This window comes from Dryobates pubescens, chromosome 13 (genome assembly GCF_014839835.1).
Source record: "Dryobates pubescens isolate bDryPub1 chromosome 13, bDryPub1.pri, whole genome shotgun sequence".
Lineage (NCBI taxonomy): Eukaryota > Metazoa > Chordata > Aves > Piciformes > Picidae > Dryobates > Dryobates pubescens.
In genome coordinates this window covers 13776883-13803868 of record NC_071624.1, presented here as the reverse complement: position 1 = coordinate 13803868, position 26986 = coordinate 13776883, and the positions used below count along the sequence as shown (strand labels likewise).

Here is a 26986-nt window from a genome sequence, read left to right as displayed (position 1 = left end):
ACTTCAGCAGCTTTGCCTACTCATTTATGTCTCCCCAAAGTCACAAATACAGAAAACCACAGAGAAGTTGTATTTCTTAACAGTCCATAAGGAATGGATTTGACCTACTCAAGGATGGTTCAAAATGTATAAAGTTTGACACAGTGGACAAAATAAAGTGAAATCTCTGCCTACACTACAGCTATTTAAAATACATGCATGAATGCTACACCACAGTCACATACGTTCTTACAGAAGTATTTTAGTTGGAATTTTATATATTTACTACAGTAGAGTTGGTTGAGGACCACACATACTCTCAGCTCTCCACTGAAGAAAATTAAACATTAGTGACTTTTTTTACTGTACCTTGGCCCTATGTTGTCTCTCCTCTGTTTCTCAAAGAGATCTTACCAGCTCTGTATTTTCCAAACAATTCTTTGCTCCAATTTGTAGCTGTACTGCATCAACAAACAAAAACAACTAAGAAAGGAGTTTTCATACTGGTCAACTTGTAGTTAAATTTGAGCAGACAGAGAGCGACAGAACTTGAAGTAAGTTGAAACAGTACCTAAGGGCTGTAACTGTACCACTGTGCATCTTGCACTTTCTTCCCCTGCCCTCCTCAAACCTCTTCAGTGCATTTCTTCCCTATCTTTAGCATATACTTCTGAGAGGTGCATTAGTTGCAAAACATCTGAGACATTTCAATTAAGAGAATAATGGCTAATCTTCACCATGAGAGTGGTGAAGCCCTGGAATGGGTTGTCCAGGGAGGTGGTTGGGGCGCCATCCCTGGAGGTGTTTTAAGACCAGGCTGGATGAGGCTCTGGCCAGCCTGATCTAGTGTGGGGTGTCCCTGCCCATGGCAGGGGGGGTGGAACTAGATGATCCTTGTGGTCCCTTCCAACCCTGACTGATACTATGATACTATGAATTGCTGTTTGGTTTGTTTTTTTAATGGTTACCACTTTGGAGATGAGTTTGGAACTCTTAAATGAATCCTTTCCTTCAGATTTTTACATTTTCATTTTGGAAGATGGCATTAATTGTCACTGTGATTTCCGAGGCCCCCCCCAGGCACATGTAAGGAGGGTTCTTCGCATCGAGGGCCTCCGGTCTCCCCAAGAAGAAAACAGGAAGCAGGCTGGGTGTGACCTCGCCCGCTGAGGTCAGTGCTATTGTTACACTTCTGCACATTTTGGAAGGGTTTTAAAGCGATAGGTCTCTGTTATAGCTTTGGTACAAAAACAGGAAATAATCAACCAACGCCTCTCCAGAGGAAGGGTATTAGCGGGACTTTTTCAAACACCCATTGCTCTAGCAGATATCATCCCTGATTTCAAGGGACCGATGAATGCGTGTGCTCAAAACGGCCTGTACGGCTGGAGAGGAGAGCTCACAGAGCGACTCAGAAGCGAACAAATCAGTGGGATGCGAAAGTAGTTCTGCCTCTTCGTGTGCCAACATGCCCCGTGCAGTTACATCATAAATACAACCCCACCCAAGAACTGTGTGGCAGAAGCAGTTTCAAGCCAATAATACTGCTCCTTCCTTCCTTCACCAGCTTGTACCCCACACACACCATAAAGAACAGAAATATGCCCTTTTTTTACACACACATAGCTATGTAACTTGTGATTTTAACATGATTTTGAAATAGAGCCTGCCAAATAAAACCACTTGGTTTTGCCACAGTAACTTCTAGGAGTCATGAACAGAAGTAACTTGAGGCAGACAAATATAAGTATCTGTGTTCGCCTTCAGACTTCTTTCCTGAAATTATCAACCTTCATTCTTGGTCACTCACAGAGGAGAGAAGAGGAAGTGGCAGCTTGAACACATCTTGCAGAAGCGCTGCTGGGTTTAGAAGTCAATGCCATTGCAGCAGCATTGCCCACACTGCGCATGCACAGCTTGCTGAGAGACAGCGAACCACACCGTGATCGGCCTTAACAGATCATGACACGTCTGTCTCCACATTTGATGGCTGCTTTGATTAGTTTCCATAGAAGACAAACAGACCAACAAATACTGACCTCGTTAACAGCAGTCACAAAACAAAGGAAATCACTGTTTACAATCTAGAGTGGAATAATTCTAAAAGTCAACTAGTAAAAAACTAGTGACTTTAGACTTTTGCCCTTCTGTATACAGTAGACAGTTCACTAGACTGATGCCTTCAGCTTAGAGATCTGAGAGTTTATTTCTAAACCCCAACTTAAAAGTCTAACCCAAGCACATTCATAAAAATGTGCAGAAAGCCCCTAGTCTTCTTTGCCTACACACACTAGATCCTAGAATAAAACCCCAAGAAATTCAGTGTTAAGCAGAAGGCTGAAAAAAGCAGAGGAAGGAAGGAATTTTTGTAAGTCATGAATATTTCACAGCCCCAAAAAAGTGATTTTTTCCAAAAGTAACATTCTTGCATCTTTTATTCATTATGTTCATTTCCAGGTCAAAATGTTTTGGTACATAAGCACAGCTTTATTTTTATCACACTCCCTGCAAACAGACCTTCATATGAAAATCAAACTATGTTGTCTTCTGCAACTATAATAATGACTGTCCAGTGAAAATTTGGTTCACTGGCCTAGGACACCCCATCACTGAAAAAATTACTATTGGTTTTGAAATTCAAGATGTGTATGAACTGGCAAGAAAGAACTTATTGAAGCAAAAAGGAATACAAAAAGATGCAACTCTAAGTAACCAGACAGAGATGGTTCTAGTTCAATTTCTTCCTTGGGGACAAACAGGTGGACACACATACAGAGTGAGCTAACATACTGTGTTATTTGCCTCTTCAAATATCCAGCTATACCCAGAAGCTATTCTAACAACTTTTGCTGTGCAAAGTAGAGTGACAATTCAAAGTCATTTTGAAAGACCACTCACATTTAAATCTATCTCTGAACTTTGGGTATGGATTCTTTTTTTAACCACTGAAGAGTCACAGTATCCCTGCATTTTGTAGGGCCAAGCAGTGTTATGTACACAAAATCTGCTCTGGCATTTACACGCACAAAAGATCATTTAAGCAGCCTCCTGTTTTCTGAGAGCACACAGACTGCATGGAAAACATAAAAGGCACTAAGTGCATAGAAAAATTTGGTTTAATGTCAGTCAAGAAGACACACTTTAGGAGAAACTAATACTGTCTGGAGGAGAAGTGCCTTGGTTCAACTAAGATGACTGTTCACTCAACTGAAATAATTTCTGTCTGACAGGTTTTGAAAGTGCAGCATTCTTACACACTTCAGGAGCAGACAGGCCAGCAGTACCAGTTACACACACACACATTGCATCCTTTCAGATTTATCATCAGCCCAGGAAAAAAAATAAATGCATTTGATCTATACATAGCCTTCAGCACCCTTCCCTCCTCCTCACCATTCAGCACCACACACATACTCCCTTGGTACCAAAGTTACAGCGAGGCATTATGCACTTCACATCATTATGCAGCTGTAACATTTAGCATACAGCTGTACTCTTTCACAAGAAAAAGAAGAGAATATAAACATTTGGGGGTTTGCACAGATTATCCAAAGATTAGATAAAGCTATTGCCTTTAGGACTAATTTTAGTTTTTCTTTAGCTTCACAATACATTTCTGATCAATTATTTGTCATTCTAAGCCACAAAAACTAAGTCTTCTCCCAGGCTAGGGTTCAGGCTACTTTAGTAGGTTTTTCTTTTTCTTTAAATGATGTATACTATCATAGGCTTTCATAGCTAAAAAAAAAAAATATCAATTAAAATATTCAATATTTTAAAATCTATCAAAACCTTTACAGGAGAGACACTGAATTGTTGGAAACCCCATACTAGTAAGTGAAAAAAAACAAACAACTATGTAGTGCTTTTTATCCCTACTAACACAAGTATGGGTTAAGAGCACATAGACTGTGCAACTCCTTCAGGTACCACTTGTGATGGGATTGGTGCATCTAATCTATAGCCTAGAATTGATGTATCTAATCTACAGTCTGGGACTGATACATCTAATCTGCACTCTTTTGAACTGCTTTTGATGTTTCTCATGCAGTATTGCCTGCTTTCAAATAGTCACATCTTAAAAAAAGAAACTACACTGGATATTTAAAGAACTAAGTTATGTTAAAGCAGCATGTATCACTGTGCTTCTATCTTTACACTTGCAGAGTCCTCAAAATAAAGGGTGTCTGTATAGCAGGAATATTTTTAACATATTGATTATCTCTAGCAAAAAAAAAAAAAAGCCTTCCAGGAAAGCTAAATATGGGGGTGTGGTGTTTTGGTTTACCTTAAAAGGAAGTTATCAGTTCAACTTGGGATCCATTATTCTTCACACCTTTACAACACATTAAAACCCAAATGGGTTTGTAAAGTTCACAACCCCAAACCAGAAGGCAGCCAGGTCACGTAAGCATACAGAGAACAGTGGCCAAAAGTCAGAAAATACCTGGCCAGTCACTGAAAGGAAAATGACCCTAGATGAAATATGGAAGATAAACAAAATGCTGAAGGAAAGAAGTACAACACACCTACCAGAAGCAGTCTTCCCCAAAGTGTTGGATTGTTTTGGGCTTTTTTTAATAGGAGAACTCTTCTATGAAAACTTGACACTCCCTAGGTTGTAAGCAGAATTCCCCTGTGGAGACAAAGCCTGAGGGCATAGACAGGAATGTATTTGCCAGGCATTGTGGCCACAAGAAAGCCCGTGGTTCCACAACCTGCTTTGCTGGAGGTTATCTTTCCAGTCCACTGAAACTTCTGTTCTTGTAAATACTTCCTCCATATCTCAGTCAAAGTGAAGTGAGTCAACAGCAGCCTAGCTAAGTCTCTGCTTCCAGCCTGTGGCATATTAAGCCCTCACCAGAGAGCAGACACTACTCCTGTAAAATTTTTTTACTCTTAACATCTTTGATATTCATATAACCCTTCAGAGTTTTTCCTCAGCACTCATGACTGAATGATTAGTAAAAATGACTAAACATTCCTAAACGCCTGCTTCCAGAAGCTAAGCTCAAAGCAAAACGATATCTGACTAAATGAAAAGGCAAACACTAGCCACATGAATGAAACTCTCAAGGAATTTTACTGTTTGCTTAGGATGTTGGCCTTTTAACTGCCATCTTGTCAAAGTTACCACAGTCTACAACTCAGGGCCACATGGTTTCTGTAAAGACTGAGAACAGAAAATTGCTCAGGCTTCTGGAGCAACAGCACTAGGAAAAGTCAATTTTCTGCTTTTCATTTCATCCCCTTTCAACACATGTGTCTGGCTTTTGATTCCCATCTATTCACATTTGTTACAAAGTAGAAGAGGAGAAAAAAACAGGCCAACAACAACAACAAAAAAACAGTGACTGAATTACTTCCTTTCTACAGCTACCTGACCTTCCAATTTGCTACGTTTTTTTTCCTTAAGTCTGGGAAACGGTGACAAAGCACCAACATTACATACTCATTTGTAGTGTTTTTGCTTTGGACTTGCATTACATTTTCATCTGGCTGTACAAAAAAACACAACAAAACCAACCAAGCAAAGAAACCCCACACCACCAAAAAAACCCCAGCTCCTTTTGGACTGTTTCCAAGACAAAAGAGGAGTTTCCTCTTTTCTGAGGCAGATCTTGGAGACCACGGATGTGTTTGTAGTATCCAAAACAATAGCTCTACCGACTGCCTGCCCACCTCATTCGCCATGCTTTGTTTTCTTATTTAAACACCTTGTGTCCCAACTGCTAGAAAAAGTAACCACTATGGAGAAGTTTCTTGCGACCTAAGTGTCAGTCAACAAGATTAAAAAGGGGCATTTACTGTCCTATAAACTGCTGAAACACTTCCCCGTGGAGCACTGTTCTTGACCCCTGAGGCTTTTAGGTGCACTCAGCACCCCTGCCATGCCCTTCCTACAAATTCAGTAGAAGGAAAATGGTACCAATAATATTAGTTTCTTGGAATTGGAGGGCATTTGGAGTTAATGCCTTCTTGAAAACTTGGCTCGGCTTGTCATATCTAATGCTAGATTCCTACAAAACTTGACTAACTATTCTACCTCCTTTCCTTACCATGACCAACATGCACACCTAGGGGGAAGGACTCCAGTTTGCATTCTCACATAGCAACATACAGTGGCTTAAACCTAACTTACTATTTTAGGGAGGAAAAAAGCCTTCATAGAATAAGTCTACCTAAAACTTAACGCACCACAAATTTGTTTATTTTTCAGTACTCTGACAAAATCTTTACATCAAATCATCAAAACTGATCAAAGTCATTAGCTACACAGTGAGGTTCTAAATTTACAGAGTGAAAACAGATTTTTACAAGCATAGCATCTGTGTATGCAATCTTCATTATTTCTTTCAGCTCAAAGATAACTAAGCTTAATTTTAATCAAGGATGTGAAAGAAGGAGAATGTCTTCCTTTTCCAAGCTAGGAATAAAATTAGGCTACAACAATCACTTAAGGCAATCAGTCATAACAAAAAAGGGTCACAAGAAACAATCAGATCAAATATTTCTTTTAATCAGATCAATTTTAAATATTACATGTGCTTTCACACTAGATCACAAATAAACATCCTTATTATAAGACTAAGTGCATACAAATACCACACAAATCAAATTTTAATATATATAAAGAGGAAATTACACAAAAGCAATTTATGTCAGAAATAATTATTACATTATAAAAAGGCAGAAAAAAAAAAAATACAAAATTTAACCCAACAGGAATCAAACCATCAAGATGTCCTGAAGCTGCCTAGGTGCTGCTCTGTGCCAGTCTACATGCTGCCACCTGAACTAATAACTGCACTACAAAACCAAATCAAACAGGTCCCATCGCTGCTTGTGAGGAGGTCATTTGTTCTTGTCAGACACCAAGCCACTCAATGAGAGCAGTTCCAAGATCTTCAATCTCATTTAAGAAACGCATTCAGTCCTGGGATTGATTTGATTATTTCACTTTGTTCCCCTCCTCTGCATTTGAAAACCTTAAAATCTTATAAAATCATTTTAATCTTAAAATTACTCAGCTCTTTTAATGTTTCAAAACAGTAGGATTCATAATGACTCAAACACTTGGCTTACGTTGAAAATCCATACAATTAATATTTGTCTGAGATCCAACTGAAGGAGGGAGAAAGTACATTTTTTTGCAAACTTGTAAACTTATTTCACCTCCAAACAACTAATTTTATGTAATAGGTAGAATTTGAAAGAGCCCTTTGTTCTGTCAGGCTTTTCTAGCTTTCTCCTCCTTTCCAGTTTAAGTCATTTCAGAAGACAACTGACTGCAAGAGTTGTAGTAACCAAATCAGGATTTCTTCTACTGTTTCACATGCTTTTGGAAGCCAAGACATCTTAAAGTAAATTCATCTTATAGTAAATCAGTATGTCTCCCCTGAAGAGCATACCTACTTGCTGGTAGATGTCCATCCCTACTTGGTTTAATTCAGATGGGTACAAACCTTCAGCTCAGTTCTCCTTAGGGTATTCCCCCACACTACAGCAACTCATAACAATCAGAACGTTGAATACCATTGATGGCATCCAAGTTGACATCCATTCAAAATGTTAAGAAGTTCACCTCTCGGTCTTTTGTTTCAGGCTCTCTGCAAAGATGGACCGTTCCATTGTTCAGACCCTGCTGAAAGTGTCAACACAATCCTAAACAGCATAGATTCTTCAAAGCTGCAGCTTTGTATCATGCTGCCTCATGTTCTCTAGAAAGCTCTGCGAAGCTCTCTGCCCCAGAATCAGATATCAAACCACAACCTTAAGAGAATAGCCTAGGTTCATGTTTTTCATGATCATTTGCTTTAGTTCTGCTTAGCATCTTTCACATAAATTCTATTACAAAACACTGGGTTGCAAAACACAGGGGTTTCATACAAAAAACAATAACAGCTAAATTTAATTACACACTTCAGAAGATTAAATAAGTGATAGGTCTGCATCCAATTAGAGAAGAGGAAATTTTGGTGCAACTTGAAAAAATATTTTCTTGATGTGCAGTACTATGCATAATTTCTAAATAGCAAGCTCCAGGCACTTAGGAATTGCATTAATATTCTCAGACAGTATGAAATACAAAGCACAATCACTGCACTAGCTGTGTCCCCGAGTATTTACATTCCATGAGCAAGCACTGCACATCAAATTCAGAGATTCTGAATTTCTTAGTAGTTTGATGATTCTCTTGAGTCACTTCAAAAAAGTAAAACTAAGTGAATCAAGAGACCCTGTCTCCAGTCTTCATTTATGGCTCTGTCAGAAAAGACAGTACCCAAGGGAGATCTAAAATGCACTGCATGTTACAGTTTGTTTTATTTCTTATTTCACCTTCAGAATCTTACATTCACAGATGTTGTGGCATTTAAAAAAATACTGCATAATGGTCTAGGAGAAAGCTATGCACAGGTCCCCATTCAAAAATATTTTTGCAAGGTTTTCTAATGAGGTATTTGAGATCCATGTTGCTCATTAGAAATTGTTTGGAAAATTAAAATACTTGGATAAATTAAACACTAGATACCTTAGTACTCAACTAAGCAACACAAAGACAGAGTTGAAGCTTCCATTATCCACCATAAGAGCAACACATGACATTCATAGCCAACAATCTTCTACTTAGGCTTTAAATGACCTGTGCAGTCATTCTACCAAGACCAACTTTTCAAGTGCTCAGGAAAGGGGTAGATAAGAGACAGAGCAGCTATTCACTGCACCACTTGAACAACACACAACACAGCACAAAAGAACATCCCTGTAACCTGAAAGTCATATTCTTTCATGATTAACAGATGAGAGATATTACTATAAATTGTTATTATAGCCTTGGTTCTGAATATATTGAATATACAATTCATCTACATTATCCACTGAAAAGCTTGCTAATATTAAATAAATAATGTGTAATTCACTATTGCCTATATTTCGCCATATTAGACACACACTAAGCAATATCCATATATTTATTATCTTATTTTCCTAGCTCACTTCTTCCAAGATAAAAATCACTGTTCTTTGGAAGCACAAATTAACTTCACCACAGCTACCATGCTTTTAAAAAAAAAGAAAACAAAATCACAAAGAAACATTACAGAAAACCACTGAAAATCCCCCCATCCCACTAGAATACTTTCAGGATTGTAAGGGTTTGTCATGTGGTTTGTCTCATTTTAATTTGTTGATATAGTTATTATTCCTGTCAACATTACTTCAGCCTTTCCCCAACTGTAACCAGTAATTACATCTACTGTTTGTCACTTTATTGTCAGATGACTGATCATCTCTGACTTCTACTAGAAATACTGGAAGCAATGCGAGAGAGCAGCTTTAGGTTTTCCTCTGCATGCTCGAATGACTTTGCAGTCTCCTGTCTCCCGATGCACACACTGCTCCCCATAAGAACTACCAAAAATCCTTGGATCCTTTACTTATGCTTAGTTGAGTACATGAAATTCTGGAAAACACAGCAAATGATCATGCTTAGGGTAACTGAGGGTGAAGCACAGCAATCCCTGTGAGCTTGCAGTGGCAACTGGTAAAAGAGGAAAAGCACCCAGCTACCACCGGAGAGCTGCTTCTCACAGAGCAATTGCTCCACCTCTCAGTTCAGATTCTCAGCAAAAAGCAGACAAAACATTTTCCAAAGTAGAGAGCAAACTAGAACACAGAACTCCACTGAATACATAAACCCCATCAGACTCAGAAAACTACAGCTACCACATCTCCCACTGCTTTCTGGTGGGTTTTAGAGGTTGGTGACCTGTCCCCTCTCTCTAGACCATTTGGCCATCCTTTTCCCTTCTTTTTCTAATACTCTTTGTCTAGCAGAGAATAGTTACAATTCTATTGTTTTAGAAATTGATTATATATTATCAAATTAAATTATAAGCAATTTTTCCCTGAACTCACACTTAGCTTTGAGACTTACTATGCTCCTATCTCAGAACTGAAAACTGGCCTAGAAATTCATATAGTTTCAAAGCTAAGATAAAAGGTCTAATAAAAGACAACATCTCTATTCCTAAACTGTATAATTACCATGCAGGAAGAGATCAGAGGCTTATTTCACATTAGCCAGGATGCGGAAACCAGCAACATCTACAAAGTAGGACACTAAAAGCATCTAATGACTTCGCACTTTTCCTGAAGGCAGTGTGAGCACCTTCAGCTTTACCCTTGTCACAGCATTCATGCAGCACACCTAAGTCCTTTGCCACAAGATCAGCTTAGGGAATGCTGAAACTCAATCAAGTTCCACATGGGTATAGAAATAAAAAAGAGATAATAATTTCCCTACACATTTCATAAACCTGGAAACTGCCTGTTGCCGACAGCCGCAGAGACTTTTAAATCCAAACTCCTGGGCTAGCTGACCCTGACGGGACGGCAGTGCCATTCTGAACATCCCCGTGCACAGGTCAACGTGCCACATGAATTACTACTCCTGTTCAGTGCCGGGCCTGTCCTGGACGACCCCCGACAAAAAGGAGGTCGCTTCCCAGGCAAGAAGGGGCACCTCGGCCCCAAGACGGTCTCTCTGCGACCCACACTTAGGGCTGCTCTCACAGCTAGCCAGAAGGGACGCGAGCCCCGTGGGTTGCGTTCGACGGAGACGTACCGATGTCAACTCCCCATGCGGCTAAAGGCGCCCGCCTCGCTCCCTAGCCAGGAGAAACGCCGGGAACGGGACACGACCCTCTTCTTCCCTTACACACCACCTCTGGGAAACCCTCCCGAGGCCGCGGCGGCCTAGCCCTGCCCCGGCACCACCCTTCCCCGCGGAGGTTGGGCGCGGCGCCCCGGGATGCCCGCGCTCCGGGGCGGCGGGAGGGACGGGAAGGAAAGTCGGCGATGCCGCCCACCCCTGCCGGGTCCAGCCGCTCCAGGAGAACCCCGATGCCCACAACCACGCGATGGGACCGCGCCCCTCCCTCTCCTTCTCCCGCCACCTCAGGGCGGCGCCCGCCGGGCCCCCTCCGCCCGCGGCCGCACCCGGCGCCCCAGCGGGGAGTTCAAGCCCCAGCAGCTGGGCTTTACCTGCTGGCAGGGTCTCAGACGCGCTGCTGGCCGGGCTGGAGCCGCTGCTGGCGGCGACGCCCGCGGCCGCCTAGGCGCTCACCTCCGCTGCGGCTGGGCTCTCCCAGCCGAGCACCGCCCCCTCCCCCCGGCGCTGCGACGCAGTGGTGCCGCCCATACTCCCCCTGCCCCACCCGCGGGATGGGGCCGCCCGCGGGAGGCGGGGCGGGGGCCGGCGGGCGCGGAGCGGCTGCGGCGCTCCCGGGCGGCCCCGTCGGGCTCTGCGGGGGCGCGGCGCCGGGCAAAGGCGGGAGGGGGATGCTGGGGCTTCCCGCCGGCGTGAGCCTCCGGCCTTACCCGTGCGCAGAGAGTTCCGCGCCTGCCCGGAACCGGGCTCGCTCTGAGGGGCAGTGGGGGCTGTGCCCGCCCCTCCAGGCTCCGTGGTCCCAGCGGCACCGCCCCAGGCGGGAAGCGCGCTGGAACCTTCCGCCCCGAGCGGCCGCCGCCCGCCCGTCCACAGCCCTTCTCCTCCACCCTCTGTGAGGCCGAGGGTGGGGGCGGCCGGCGCTGCCACCGGACCGGGAAGTGAGGCCCGCGATCCCTCCGCAGCCTAGCCCGTGGCGCCGCCTCTCGCCCAGCCCAAGGCTCCCCGGTACCGGGCCGGGGATGGAGCGCTGCCGGCTGCCCCGCGGGACCAGCCACCGCCCTCAGGTGGCCCTGCCGAGCCCGGGTCACGGGCAGAGCAGCGCTGGCCAGGCTTCGCCGCCCACCAGCAGAGGCCCGCCTCTGCGGGTATCTGCCACGGTCCGGGCGGTAAATACCTGCGGGCTAGACGCCGCCGGGTAACGGTCCGCACGGGTGTCACCGAGCCGCCGCCTCCATGGCGCTCGGTCGCGGCGGGAGGAGCTCCTCCCCCTCCCGCATGGACCCGGCCAACGTGACGGACCGTTGCCATGGCTGCGCAGCGCTGACGTCAGAGCGCTTAAAGAGACAGCGCCCCGCAGCTCCCAGCGCCGGGGCCTGCAGAGACCGCCGGGGGTTGGAGCGGCGAGGTGGGGCAGGACAGGATGAGGCTGGCCCGCTCTAGGCTGGGCTCCTTCGGCTGCTGTAGGGCGGCCGCGTTCGGTAAGGGAAGAGTGTGAGAGTCCCAGATCCTGGCAGCACGGGGCAGCGACGGTAGAAGCCGTTCCCGCACGGCGGCAGCTGTGCAGCCGTATCACCAAGTGTCGCAGAGCCCGTGGCGGGACCGACCGAGGACTGGACCCGCATGCATTGTCTTGCCCTGCCCGGCAGTGTCTGTGACCTCCAGTCAGGGCACCCGGCGGGGGCTGCGAGTCTGTCCGGGTGGTAGAGGCGGTGCGGAGCACAGGGCAGAGCAGGGTTGGCGAAGCACGAAGCTTCTTCCCCTGGGGCGGTGGGTCAGCTCCAGCTGTCTGTGGCTGCTGGTGCACAGGTGTCCATGGAACTTTAGCGCAGTGGTGTCCTGAACCTCTACATTACATGTACACGGTTCCCATAAAGCCTTTCCCCTCCCGAACACCTAAACGGCGAGCTGCTTTTCAGCGGCCGCTCATTGCACACTGGCCGCGTTTACCCTGCTCCGCTAAGGCGGCTTTGGGAGGAGTGTGAGAACCTGTCCGGGCCGGGAGCTTATAGGCCAAGGGCTGCGGAGAACCTGGGGAGTTCCTTAAAGGTGCCAGGAAGTGGCATCCGGCGAGGCCCCAAACTGCATTTTCAGCTACCTCCTCACGGCATCCCTGTCCTCTGTGGACCTGATCAATAGAAGTTACATCTTGCCCTCAATGTGCAGGAGGGCCTGCGGTTCTTCTCTTTGATCAGTAGTATCTCCACTGCACTTTGCAGAGCAGTAGCAAAGTATGTATGATGTATGTAAATCGATACTCGAATCTCATGTATTCCTCGCAACACTGTGATCCTACATTCCTTATTGGTGCACGTGTCCTTAATGCCAGCACGTGGAAAGAAGGACCATCAGAGACTGACTGCCAAGGGTGTATCAGTCATGGTCTGTATCTGTCTCCCCTTCTATGTCTGATGTGCAAATCATGATCAAACTGCCAAACTACAATCAGCCAACATGAGACTGCAGAATATGTGGAACAGGTATTTTGTGAGATGCTCTAGGTATACCTTCTCCAAGTCTTGCCTGCTCCAGTGACCTTGATGTTGCAGGGTCACCTCTGCAACAGCATAGCCAACATAAAGTAGCCCTGTCCAGGACGCCAACACTAGAGAATGGATACTTGCATCATTCATCTTCTCAGTATGGGTCTGCCACACCATCAACACCACGAAGTCTCAAGATTTTTGTAAAATGTACATGTATCAAAACTACTCTGGGTAAAGCAGACTGAGCTATTTGTGTATTTCAGAAACTGGGTAAATGGCTGTTAATGGTAGTACATACTGGAACATACAGTATGTACTGTAATAAAACAGCTCACTGCTTACCTTAAATCAGGTTTTAAAAACATTTATGCACGTCCCCTGACTGACTCAAACTTGTTATTTTAATAGCCTTGTCCTGGTTGCAAAGTCTACGTTGTGCTTTCCTGCACTGCAATACATCTGTCCTCCATGTATTCAAAGGACAAATGTGATTCAGCAATATGTTTACTTTGCATTTAATAAATGATCACCTAGCAAAAATCAACAAGGAGTAGGTCTGATTTAGTTGGATCATACTTGAAGAGGGAAAAATTTCCTCAGAGACACTGCATAAGTTGCCTTTTATAAAAGCACAAAAATAGTTCTTTCAACTATGCTTGTTCCTTATGTTTTTCTTAATGCAATTATCAGAACTCTGAGTAGCAATTACTGACAAGATACGGTCTCAGAATGAGCACATCATTCCTCGTCATCTCTTTTGAAACAGCTCTGGAAAGTAACAGACAGTAAGCAAAGCCCCAGAAAAGTTCAGATGGCATTTAGGTAGTTACATATTATCTTTGGCCTTCCAGTGGAGCAAATTAAAATGTTTTCTAAAAAATTACATAATTTACCCTCATGACTCATTTGGGAGACAGGGAAGTTTCTTCAGTTGCAGAGTGGGAAAACAAAGCCCACAGAGGACAGGGTTCTCAGCAGGGAACTCATTTTGCAGGAGTGGCGTGGCTAACAGCAAAGCAGAGTTTGCAAGGAGGAACATCTTTTCTTAGACCAATTGATACAAATAAAAGACATTGCCTCTCCATAAAACTCATCTCACTCATTGTGTTGTCTGTTTATCATTTATTATATGAAGTTATGAATTCCTAATGAAACAGAAATCCCCAGTCCTGCTACTGGCAGTATTTTACAACCAGTTTTTATCCAGTTCTGCTTCTGATCACTGGTTTTGTATGCCAAACCCTACTCCGCAAAATCAGAGCTACCCCTAATGGAGTGATTCTTATGCCAGTTCAGCAATATGTGTCTTATTATCTTAGAATTTATATAAGGAATCAATTTAGTCTGCAGTGAAAGAGAAATGCTGAGATGCAGTGCCAGATGAGTTTCTGAAATCAATATCTAGATCAGTTTCTCTAACGTGTTCTCTTTGAATTATGAATTTCTCCAGCCAACACAGCAATTTTGGTTTCTAATAGATTAAATGCTACTGGAGGCCCCCAGTGCTTGGATTCCTGCCCAATGAGCCTGAAACGTCTCCAAAGGGAAGGTAGAGGAAGGGAACCTGTTTAGAGATTGTGCTGATTCAGCTGTAACTGAAAACCTCAGCCAAGATAGCTCCAGCAGCACCCTAAACACCTTTCTGATGGAAATCTTGTGAAACACTGAGTGTTAGAACACTGAAGCAATGAGACATTTTCTGAAAAAACTCCCCAATCTTGGCAGGGCCTGAGACCAAAGGGCATAAAGATGGCCAGGCACACATATAATCTAACTGGCTAAAAATACCATGAAAGTCTATGCATGTCTTTTCTCGGTTCCAGCAAAATGCAGAGTACATTGTCAGCCTGGTGCTTTCCATGTTCCAGAAAATCCCCGCATTTCATCAGCCCATTATCTAATACCTTCCTGAAACACTTCAGGATATACATGACCAAACTACCCAGGTAACTAAGAGACAAAGATCCAGAGGGAATCCCCTCCACTGGTGTGACTGAATCACACTACCCCTTTGACTTGAGGAAAACAAAAGAAAAAATAAATTACTCATTCAGACTCCAGAATTAATGCACTGATGTAGCAATCCACTTTCTTGACATCTCTATAATGGCAATGCTGGCTTCCTTTTATCATTGTTTTTTGACTGGTTAAATCAGGCCAATCTGCAATCTGTACACTTCCCTTTTGCTTTGTCCTTGTTCTTTGTTGATGCCTGACAGCACTTGTGCTGCTGCAATCCACACAGCTACTCAGGTGAGATATGCTCATCTACATCTTCTTCCCCTTACATTTCTCTTCAGATCTGGGAAGTAAAATGGTGATTTAACTCCTTACTACTAAGCAATCTCACATCTTTCTTTAACCAAGCCTTATGGAAAGCCAGAGACTTAAAAGTTCACTTAATTTAGTGATGTGTTTTAATTACTCTGTTAATCAGGGTTACACATACTATCTTTATATACATGGCAGGAAAACATGGATACATTCAGATATACCTTCTTCGATTCATTCCTCAATATGAAATGTTTTACTGCTTTACCTTCAATCTCCAGTTTTTACCCTTACTTATGTCTAACATTCATTCATTTCAGGAATTTGCTCAGCTGCACAACTGAAGCATGACAGATCATCTTTTGTCATATATATGGTGACCTTTCACTGCATCAAGGAACAGAGATCTCTGCACACCAGCTGATGCTCTACATGAAATGCATTTAAGGTGGCAGTTCAGTTCACATTGAGTATGTGTCTCTCTAGAAGTCCAAGAAAGAATGCTTATGGTGAGTGCACTAGCTGCTTAGCATCAGCTCTGGTCTTTGGATCACTGCTTATTTGGGCAGGTGGAGGGCCATGTGTCCTTGTGCTACCAAGAAACAGTGAACTTCAGTTTCTAGGGCTGCCAATCCAACATAACTCAGATGCTTTTATATCCACATACTCTAATACTTAATTCAAATTTAAAAATCAAGTAAAAAGAATGTAAGAAGAAACCACAATAATATTCTTCTTATTATTTAGGAGACTGAATAAACTGTGGATGTCAGTGCATTAACTTGTTGAGGTCTGGTGAAATAACTGATCAGGCTACACAGTTGGGCCGTTGTGCAGCTGCAGTTTTGAGTCTAGATTCCTGACTCCAGAGTGAGTCAGGTGACTCATCCTTTAAAGAGAAGTGAAGAATCACAGAGCACTCTTTAAATAGAATAAAGGGGAGTGGATATGTATGCATAAGATGCTTTACGTATGGCCTGTATGTGTGCACGTACTTATGAATAATGCACAGTAATATTTCTCTCAGGCAAAACGATGGATACTTGTGGAACCACTAAAAGTACTTATCAAAGAACAGCAACAAAAAGCAAACAGGCTGAAAAAGCCATTTGATCTATAATGTTCTCTTCTAAGACCAGCTGTGATACTATCAGGAGAGGGTTTTTTTGCAGGCTTACTGTAATTTGCAAGGTATTTCAGCAACGTTTAAGATCACTAAGTGAGGCAAAAGCCAATGCTCATATTAATCACTGTGAACATTCTCTGATGCCACAGTCCAACCCACTTGTAATAATGGCATGAAAGGGCTGAGGAAACTTTGCAGTATGTTTTGGAAATTGTTTTGATTAGTTCTGGAGGAGATGAGAAGTAAGCAAGCAAAGAGGAATCTTTTTCACATAGAAAAAATTAAGACTCAGCCTACAAATCTGAAACTCAGGGGTGAAGCCTCACATCAGCTGTAACTCTCTGGCAGTAGCTTTGCTTGAAATGGCCAGGGAGAAGGCTCCTTTCTACCAAGGGTGTGGGTGTGGAATTGTAATAGACACTTCCATAAACTGCTGTCTGCTCAAATGTCATGATGTTGGCTTTCTGCCCCATTTTCAGCTGCAGAGAACAGCAGATGGGAGGGGCAGAAACAATGAAGATCCCTTTTTAACTCTCAGTTTGAAAAGTCTCCCAATCCTTCTCAGCCAAAGAGCTCTTCTTCTCACTATTATGAATGGCATTTTCTAGCTCCTGTTTTGGAAAACACAGTGGCTTTACCCTATACCTAATCTAACCCTAAACCCCAAGAATTGTACAATGTGTGCAACAGAGAGCAAACAGGCACTAATGAGCTGCACATAGAACAGCAAACGATTGCTTTTTGTGTTTTCAGTTACTTCTTCAACAAATGAAGAGCATAATGTACATTAAAGCTGTGTTCCCAGTATAAAGTGGAATGAGTTGAGACAAAAGAGAAAACGTGAATAGTCATGAAAAGAGTGTAACAAAGCATTCACTGACTAACATGGGTAGTAAAAGTGTCTGGAATTAGGGAAAAAAAAAAAGAAGTCTTAAAGAAGTTTTATTTTGTGCAGACTGTTCAAAGATTGTTTGGCCCTTTTATGGAACAAGACAGCAAGTCAACTGAAGAGGCATAATCAGGTCTATTAATTAGCTTTAGAAATTCTTACAAATATAAATTATCTTCCAATCACAACAAAATCAAAGTACTTTTCACATTTTAAATGAAACAACCTTGCATTCTGCTGCCACCCGGTATCTTAGGAAATTATAGCTGTAACATTATTTAGTATATGCATTTGCATTGTGCCACCAACAAATGAAGGGATTTGCACAGCCAAACCCCACTGTCCATAACCACAACACCGTCCCACTGAGCATAGCTCAGCCTTGCTAACTGCAGACTATTATGTGTCACACTGGCAAATTCTTTGGTGAAGAGCAGTCAATGAGCTAAGGCTGTAACTCACTGAGTCCCAGTTGCATTGTGGTAAAGATGGCAAAGGCTATTCATTTCTTCTTCAGTTTTGGAATCCAAGCTAACTACAGTCAAGTGATGCAGGTTAGATTACTTACAGATAAATTTCACCTGCCTCTGAACTTTGAGCCTGAGCTTACACCCATCTGTGAGGAGCATCACTCAGGCTTGCAGTTTTGAAGCTTTGCCATTTGACCGACAAAGATTTTGGTACCTGAAGAGCTTTATGGTCATGAATGAGGAAATCTGATAGAAGAGGCTAGGTTTCCAGGTCTACAGGGAGACAGGTATCATTTTTAGTAAGCTTTTCAGCGTACTGCCGCTGCTGGCTCTTAACCTGCATACAGCATGAACATTGTTGCTATGACCCTGGTCATTCCTGAGGGAACAGGGTTTCAGGTAATAGTAAGTTAACAATAATGGAAACGGCACCGTGGCCTATGCAGCGAAACAGCACCATTCCTATTGTCATCTGCAAGTTTTATAAGACCATATATAATTACGCAGCAACTATGCTCTTAACAAACCACTGTGCCCTGTTGGTGGACACTACCCAAATTAAATTGGAGGGGGGAATAGAGAGAACATAGAAGTTTAAGGGAGAGAACAAGGCGCACTCCATGCAATGCCAGTTCAGACTTGTACTACAACTATTTCACTGGTTCCCAGGATTTGATACTTGCATATTATATCTGTTAAACAGGATGAAGAAACTAGAACATTTGGGATTTTTTACAATTCAAAGGCTAAGATGTCTATAGTGGTTTGGATGTGTACATTGATGATGACTCAACATTTAGACCTTATTCAGGAAAGCAAAACAAAGCACAGGGGCTTACGGGGCTTAACCAACTCATATAAACTTTAAGGACTACATGGAATAAAGTACTTGGTTTCACTCATGTTTTTCTCTAGCAAATAGCACTATGGATGCACAGCTCTTTTTTGTCAAAGATTTTAAACTGTTCTTCAACTATGAGTCTCTTTCTATGGGAAACTCAGACACAGAGTGGTGAAAACAGCTTGCCAAGCAATCAGTGGCAGAGCCAAAATCAGAATTCAGATTGCCTGCCCACCTGCCTTTCTTCTACCCTTATTGCTGAGCGACTTACCCAACATGAGAGCTTTTCAGATGGAAGAACAAATGAGCAAATGGAAATTAGATATAAGCAAAGTGGAAATGACCAGTATGAGAGTCCAAAGAAGCAAAATGCAAGAAAGAAATAATTGAAACATTGTAAAGTAAAATCAGATTACAATGAAGATGTAATTTCCACTTTAATGCATGACTGCTAATGGTGTGCTAATGATTTCTCTCATACACAGGGATTTGGTCCAAAACTCTGAATGAAACCATTCATAGTCTTTGGTGTATCTTTCACCAGAAGATATCAGTGCTCCTTAGCCAAGGTGCTCCTTATTTTTGTTCATTTTGATTGCCTGTTTTCACCGTGTGTCATTTCAATGCTGGGGAAAGCGTCAGCCTGACAGCTTCACAGACTAGCGCTGGGCTCTTGTCTTTGCAGAGAAGGGAAGGATGTGTGGCAGCTGAGGAAGCTTGCTACAGCACTCAGCTGCAAGCCTCAGCTCAGCTCTGCCCTGAATGAACCTGCTGGCACAGCTCTGTCCTCCTTTGCTTACCAAAGAGTCAGTTAGGGACAACAGCAATAGTGGTTTCTGTGATGCTTTTCCTGATAGAAACTGGACTTCAGGCACAATTCACATCATCCATCAAACTCTGTTAACATGGTAACAATTTCTAGTCACTAATGAACTGGGCTGGATTTGACTGGGCAATAGGCCATAAACAAGAAAGCCTCCATAAACCATTACCAGCTCCTCTGAACCACTCAAACCTCTGTAATGCCAAAAGGAAAAAAAGAAAAAGAGGCACTTTTAAAAATAAAGCTTCTCACAACTGACAGAGAAGCAGTCGCCCCCACACACACCTTATTCACTCACTGCACTGAACTGGCATTCCTTCAAGAGTTGGGAAGGGCCCAGAACTGCTGATTCAAAGACATTTGGAATAAGAACTCAAAAATTGAAGGGTTTTGTTCCTTTCTGGCTTCCTGCTTTCTTCCTTGGCCTGCTCTGTCTGCCCATGCTGAATGTCAATCAGCAGAGAAGTGTCACCTTTGCAAAGATGTCCTGAGTATCTTGGCAAACACCTTTACAAGCATGTGAAAATATCCAGAGGTTTCCACTGCTCCAAAGAAAAAAGGGCTGGTTTAGAGTGGTGGAGTTGAGAGACAGACAGGGGCGAAGAGTCAGGAATCGATGAAGTTATACAATCGTGTCTAAACTGTAGCAGACACTGACATGTCTCCTTCAAAAGAGATTTCTAAGTGATTCTTGTAGCGCATCCACAGCTTATTTTCAGAGACATTTGCTTATATAGAATAGCCCTGGAAAAATTCCCACAAGGAAATTGCCAGAATCCGTTGCTATCTGCACTCACAGAGAATTGCATCTTACGTCAGAGTGCTTGTGATCAACCCAAGGCATTTCTCAAAAAGGCAGCTGCAGTTTTATTCAAGTGTCTGCCACCTTATAATTGTCAGCTATTTGATGTTCAGTGGCATCTTGGAATGAGTAACAGCACAAAAGTTTATTACTAATTTGTTATGAACCTGTGGTTAGGACCAGCCTGAGAGAGCAAAGAGGGGAAAAAAAATAATCATTTGAATTCAACAAATTCAAGTCTCCCTCTGATGGTCTGATGAAACAGGATTATCTTCATAATTTCTAACTACTGAGTCGCTGGGAATCTTGTTTCTTTTGCAGCCTGTCAGTTTGACAGCTCATTTAAAAAAGGAGCTGTTTTCCTGATGATTACCATATGAAGCTCTAAGTGACTGAGCATTTCATCTTTCCATTACAGCAAGCAAACATTGTATTTACTGTGTTTAATAACATTTTCAAGGTCAACGTGACAGGACATTCCCCACAATTTGGAAATTATTAGCACAACAGTTTGAAGCTTAAATACTGCAGTAACATTGATAAAAATCCTAAACAATTCCATTCACAATTCACTGCAGTTTCAAGCACCTATAAAATGGAAGATAATTTACCTTTTGGTTTTTCCTCCTTTTTTGCATTGCTAAAACAGAAAGAGAAGATGAGAGCACCCAGTAGTGCTAATCTAATCCCCAACACTGTCCCCACTGAGATGAGGCATATTGTAATAAAATTACATTCAGTCTTTTAAGGCTAAATCATGTCCCTGTTACACAGGCAGAGAAGACCTCTCAGAGCAAGTATGAGAAGAGGTTTGGCTGTTCATTGGATTTCTTCAAGTTTCCTGCTAGATCCCACAACAGGAAACTGGGTGGTTGAGCAATAGACCAGGCACAGTAACCTCATTGATCTCTCAATTATTTATGCTAAAAGAAAGAAAAATAAAGATAGCAAAAGGAATTGGAGAAGTCAGGACATGCCAACTCATGTGTGCATTGTAGAAATGATTAGCTAAGGCAGAGGGGAAAGAATGTCAAATGGGATAATGCCCCTGCATAATTATCTTCAGACTACTTTGATTAGTGACAAATAGTAGTGAGCTGGAGATCCATGCAAATGTTGTTAAACCAAGGGCTGTAATGTGATTTAGCGACATGGCTACAGAGAAAGCTGGTTCCCTTGATACATGCAGTGTTTTAGAATTGTTGGTTCACTACTATGCTAAAAAGCAAGCATCCAACAAAAAAGTCTCTGTATAAGTAGGCAAGGATAGGGTTGGTGCTTGTTTGCATCACTGTGGATTAAATTGAGGACTTAGACTGGCATAAGGAGCCAGGTCCTAAGACAAGATGTACTTCAAAATACTGCAATGGTGCAATACAGTTTGAATCTTTCTAGCACACAAATAAATATTAAATCCTTTCCCCACTGTTCCCTTTCCTGTTTTCTGTTCATTCCCATTCACCTTGCTTCATCTTTGGGTCTCATGGGCCAGGCTGTCACTGGCTTCTCCTGGTGTCACCTGCTGGAGGATGCTTTCAGCAGTGGCGGGGGACAGCAGCTTCTGCTGCAGAGTTTTGTTTCGGGGGATCACCAGTTGCAGTCATACTGGCTGGGCTCCAGCTGGCCAGGCCAGTTCTCTGATTGCTTTTTCTGGCTGTCTGTTGGGCAGTCCTCACCACACAGCAGGGCAATTTTTAACTCCTCTCTCAAGGGAAGGAGAGAGAAATAAACTTTCTTTGGGATAAGGAGAGATAATGCTGCATGCAGCTCCAGAAAACTTTCAGGGTTGTTTTTGTAATCTTAATTATATCCTGGTTAATTTAATCCGGTGGTCTCTGTGATATACTCATGAGGTGTTGGGTGATAGGTTGGACTTGATGATCTCTGAGGTCTTTTCCAACCTTATTGATTCTATGAGTCTATGAGTCTATATAGCAGCATCTCATCCACTTCAGGGCAACACACCAGAAGAGAGAGAAAAAAGTTTATAGGAAATTGCCCCAGTCCTTTTCTAGTCTTCAGCCAATTATGAATGACAGAGATTCCCTTTGATGACTGGGGGATAGGAGTCTGGGTGTGTTCCATGCAGCAGCCTAAATGCATTCATAAACAAATGGATTTGTGTAATTAAATGATACCATTTTATGTATATCTGAATATTAATATAATTATTTCCAACCAACATCCATCCAGCAACAAAATCAACACAAAAAAGACATTCTTAGGGAGTGTACAGGATAGAATGAAGTTAAGTATTTGAAACCTTGACTGTCAAGCTCATATTAGTGATTAGGTTCTTTATAGACTAATTGCAGTTGTTCTCTTCTTTAGCATTTTACAACATGTCTGTCCTCATCAAGCTACAAAGCATATGAATACAGTTTTCTGGTTTACAACCTTGGTTTAATTTCATTTGTAAATGCTAGGAAACAAATCTTGTCCTGTTGTGCAATTGAGGAGCAAGGCCCTAAAACACAGTGCACAAAAACATATTCCCTCTGACTTCTATCCATCTTCTGGAGGACATAATGTGGTTACTGTTTGCCTTCTCTCATGGTCATATTGTTCATACCAGTGGGAGTATGATCCCTTATGACATATGACTGGCAAAACATCAGTGTGCATTGAAAACAGATACTCTGCAACAGTCTTCAGACACTCTGCATCTAAGCAGAGATGAATGGAATGAAAATATTCTCAGCCTAAGATAGGAAAGGGAGGAGATGGGTCATAGACTTCAGCATTTCCTTCAAGGCCTTCACGACATAAATAGTAAATTATGCAGCTGATACGTTGAGCTCACTGACAAAGCAAGGAACCAAGTCCTCAGCACTAGTTTAGACTGATCATTCAACAAAACACTACTTCTGTGATCATTTTGTTTCTCTACAATATTTGTAAATTCTCAAGGGAAGGAGAGATCTTATGAACAGAAGACAGTACTGTACTTTCTGTTTATTCTGGACACAAAATAATATACAGAGCTTCCTCTGAAAGCCTGCTGAGAACATAGAGTAAAAGACAGCCTTCAAGAGGAAGTACTGAAAAGTAAATAGCACAGGCAACACCACTTAGACTCACTACAGAAATGTCAGTCGGCGTGTCAGAGTTTTGGTTAGTACCCTCAACGTAAGCCTGGGAGGCAGAAATTGCCATATACCTCTTTCTGCAATGTATAATTACATTCTTAACCTCTTTGTCTTTTTTTTTTTCTTTTTGATAAAGAGGAAATAATTAATTTCCAGGAATATAAGTGGCTTTAATTCACTTGCAACAAGCCTCTTCCCCCCCCGCCCCCTTTTTTTATCCCCCCCAAATCCTGATTCAGTGCCTGACTCAGAACCATCACTCTTCTTGCTTCTGTCAGACTATTCCACATTTCCCAGTGGTTTTTCACTACTGCAGTTTGGAAGCACTCTTTGTTCTTGTAGTCCCAATGCCTACTAAGGCTTTTCTTTTCATGTTCTTTGATGCTCATTCCCTAGGAGCCGGATCCTTGTGTCCTCACATGTGAGCCAAATCTCCCGATGAATTTGCAAACATGCAGGATCAGCAACTTAAACAGTTTATTTGTTCTTCAGGGTTCTCTGTGTTCACAGGAAAAAGAATGCCTATAGGCAAACACTGCATTGCTAGGTTTCATCTTCACAAAAAGGAAGCTTAGAGAGGAAGGAAGGCACAAGAGTGTGAAGTTAACAATTAAAAAACAAAAGCCAGCCTTCTCAAGTTTTCTCCTGAGAGGCTGGTGGTTATGGATGCAGTTACAGGACACTGAACTTACATGTTTCATGAAATAGATCAAAAGCCTCCTTCTCTGCCTTGGCACAGTGTCAGCAGTAATAGCTGATTTTGGTGTGGTGTCAGAATAATATCTATCTTTGGCTACATTTTTGAGACATCTTTCACCTTGGATATCACAGTATCACCAAGGTTGGAAGAGACCTCAAAGATCATCGAGTCCAACCTGTCACCACAGACCTCATGACTAGATTTACGTTTAGGAACCTGAAATTTCTAATGGCCTGACACCTCTGGCTGGAAAATACTGCCTGGTGTCAGGTACTTCAGCTTTGGTATCTGCATCAGAGAATGCTGGCCTGGTGTGTTAGGAAATGTAATGTATTCAGTATATGTCCTACATAAAAGTTGAGATCAGCATCAACAACTAGATCAAATCTGCAGCTTTAATTCAAACAAACAGCACTGCTGACAGCACTATTTCTGTGGATAAGGGCTCTATTCACAAACTCACGTCTTAGACAATCTTCAGATTTCACTTTAATGTGGATGTCTTGGTGATGAGCCAAGATTTGACACAACCTAACTATCTAATCGTGTGAAAATTCATGGTGAGACGGGGCCATTAATATCTTCTTACACAGCAGAATGAAAACATTTTCTTGTTCTCTGTCTGCTGAGCACACATAGGACAGAGCTATTGCTATAGACTCGTGTATTTTGCAGCCAGAGAGATTATTCTAATCCTTTAGTCTGACATTTTACAGCCACAGAGTCAACTGTATTCCCTAAGTAGTTCCTACATCAGACCCTTTACCTTGTTGATGTTGATTTGGATTACCTGTGTGGAGTCCAATTTAGACAAGCTCTCAATTTGCTGTGCATGTGAAAGATCATGTTTTGTGTCCAGATATGCCAACGTTTCATGACCCACACTAACAGACACCTATGCCTCACTTCCAGTATCAATCTGACTGGATTCAGTTTCCTGTTGCTGCATCTAAATACATTCCAGGCATGTATTTTGTTTCAGTGTGATCTAGCTTCATCTGGGTAAAACTGATAAATATGTACTTTCACAGGTGTTTTACAAAGACTTTTACCCTAACTTCATTGATTATTTAGGTCCAACAGCCTTCTGTTTCCTACAAAAGTCAGATCCATTCACAGTCATCACACAGTTCAGTTTTCTACATTGCTTTGATTCAAACTGAGATAATTTCCGCACACAGCAGGTCCATTTTTGCACAAAAAGCATAGCACAAGGGTTTGAATGCTCAGCTAAGGTGAGACCTAAGGCTCAGGTAGTTCTCTCTCACTGAGAGTATTTTGTACACTTCTTTGATTAACCCTGAAAACAGAACATGGAAAATAGTGCCATCGCCTATAGATGACGCAATAAATGTATGCCACATCAGCACTACTTTGCCAGCATTCCAACAGGAAATTATATTTTGTAGAGGATATTTTACTCTATTGGCATTATAATCAGAGTCAAGGCCATCAGTGAAAGCATCAAGCAGACATTAAGTCTGCCAGAAGATCTCAGCTGTTTGCGCTACGGCATGTGCCTTTATCCCTGACAGTATCCCCCAAACCAAGAGGGAGCAATTGTTTTATGAATAAATTGCTTTACATTCAGATAAATGCATGCTAGAGCAGTGAGAAGCTCTGGAATATTGAAAGAGCTTGTGAATGGAAAAATCATTCGTTAGTACAGAACAAGGGCGTTGCTGCATTGTCTGCAGGAGACAGCAACATTCAGCCTTCTGGGGGATACAGCAAGGGAAATTTAATGCAGCAGGAAATCTTTCTACACAAGAAGTTGGCCACCTGCTAAAACTTACAAGCCTTTTTATGTTTTAAAAATTTCCCTGTATTTCTATTTTGCATTATCATTCTCCTTCAGATGACAATTCTTCAGGTAGTTTTAAGGAGTAATCTAAAAATAGCCCGCTTCCTAAAAAGAAATAAATCTCACAAACACATGCAAAGAGGAAAAAAATCTTCAATAAGTTTGGGGTTTTAAAATTATATTATATTTTACCCCTTTGGCCACTACAACTGAATATAGAATTTCTCCCATCCTTTGTTTTTGGTGTGTGCCTTTTTTGCAGACTGTAGAAAATGACTGTAAATCAGTTTGCATTCAAAGCACCACACCTGCACCTAAAAGGACAGGATATGATGCCATTAAAAATAAGATTCAGTATAAAGGCAAAGATTGTGTTACTGACAGAGAAGCACCTTTTGAGTCATAAATTCTCATTTTCAAAGGACAAAAGGGACTATCACAATCCCTGCCTGAATTCCTACATAACAGAGACAATGTAATTTCACACAATAATCCCTGCGTCAGTTCTCTGCCTTCTGATCTGCAAGAAAAACTTCCAGTTTAGGTGTCACACCCTGCAAGCAAAAGGCCCAGGGATTCTTCAGCTTTATCCATGACAATTATCCAACAGGTTTACAAAATACATTATCAGCAACAAGGCAGACTCAAATCCTGGCTCTAAACAATCTTGAACACAGATGAATCAGCACGAGGAAATAATGATAGGATGGGAATATCTTTTAGAGACATCATCTTTCACAGGATGAACACAGGGTGAAATCAAACTATTTTATACTTCACAAAGTTCCTGTAATTGGATCTTGCAAAATGGATAAATACTGTAATGGGTCTGTTGTTTCATTAGCATGCACTCTGATAACTCATGCACAACATCCATCAAGCTCTTCATTCCCTCTGGGGAAGGCTGCTGCAAGTGGTTGACAGAGACATGAGTCAGGCTCTGTTGGGTCAGCAGACTTGTGGTTTTAGCTTGGCTGCAAAGAGGAGACCAGGCAGCATGGGGCCAGGGTGCAAAAAGTTAGAGGGAGAATAGGTCG

At 42.4% G+C, this 26986-nt stretch overlaps 1 protein-coding gene across 1 annotated transcript in view; it reads right to left on the bottom strand.

Moving 5' to 3' along the window:
- GNB4 (G protein subunit beta 4) overlaps nt 1-11924 on the bottom strand; it is a 28437-nt gene extending 16513 nt beyond the window's left edge. The window contains exon 1 of the mRNA XM_054166782.1: nt 11826-11924. The gene's annotated coding sequence lies outside the window, so the exon portion shown is untranslated. The remainder of the gene's footprint in view (nt 1-11825) is intronic.
- Between the last annotated feature and the right edge of the window lie 15062 nt (nt 11925-26986).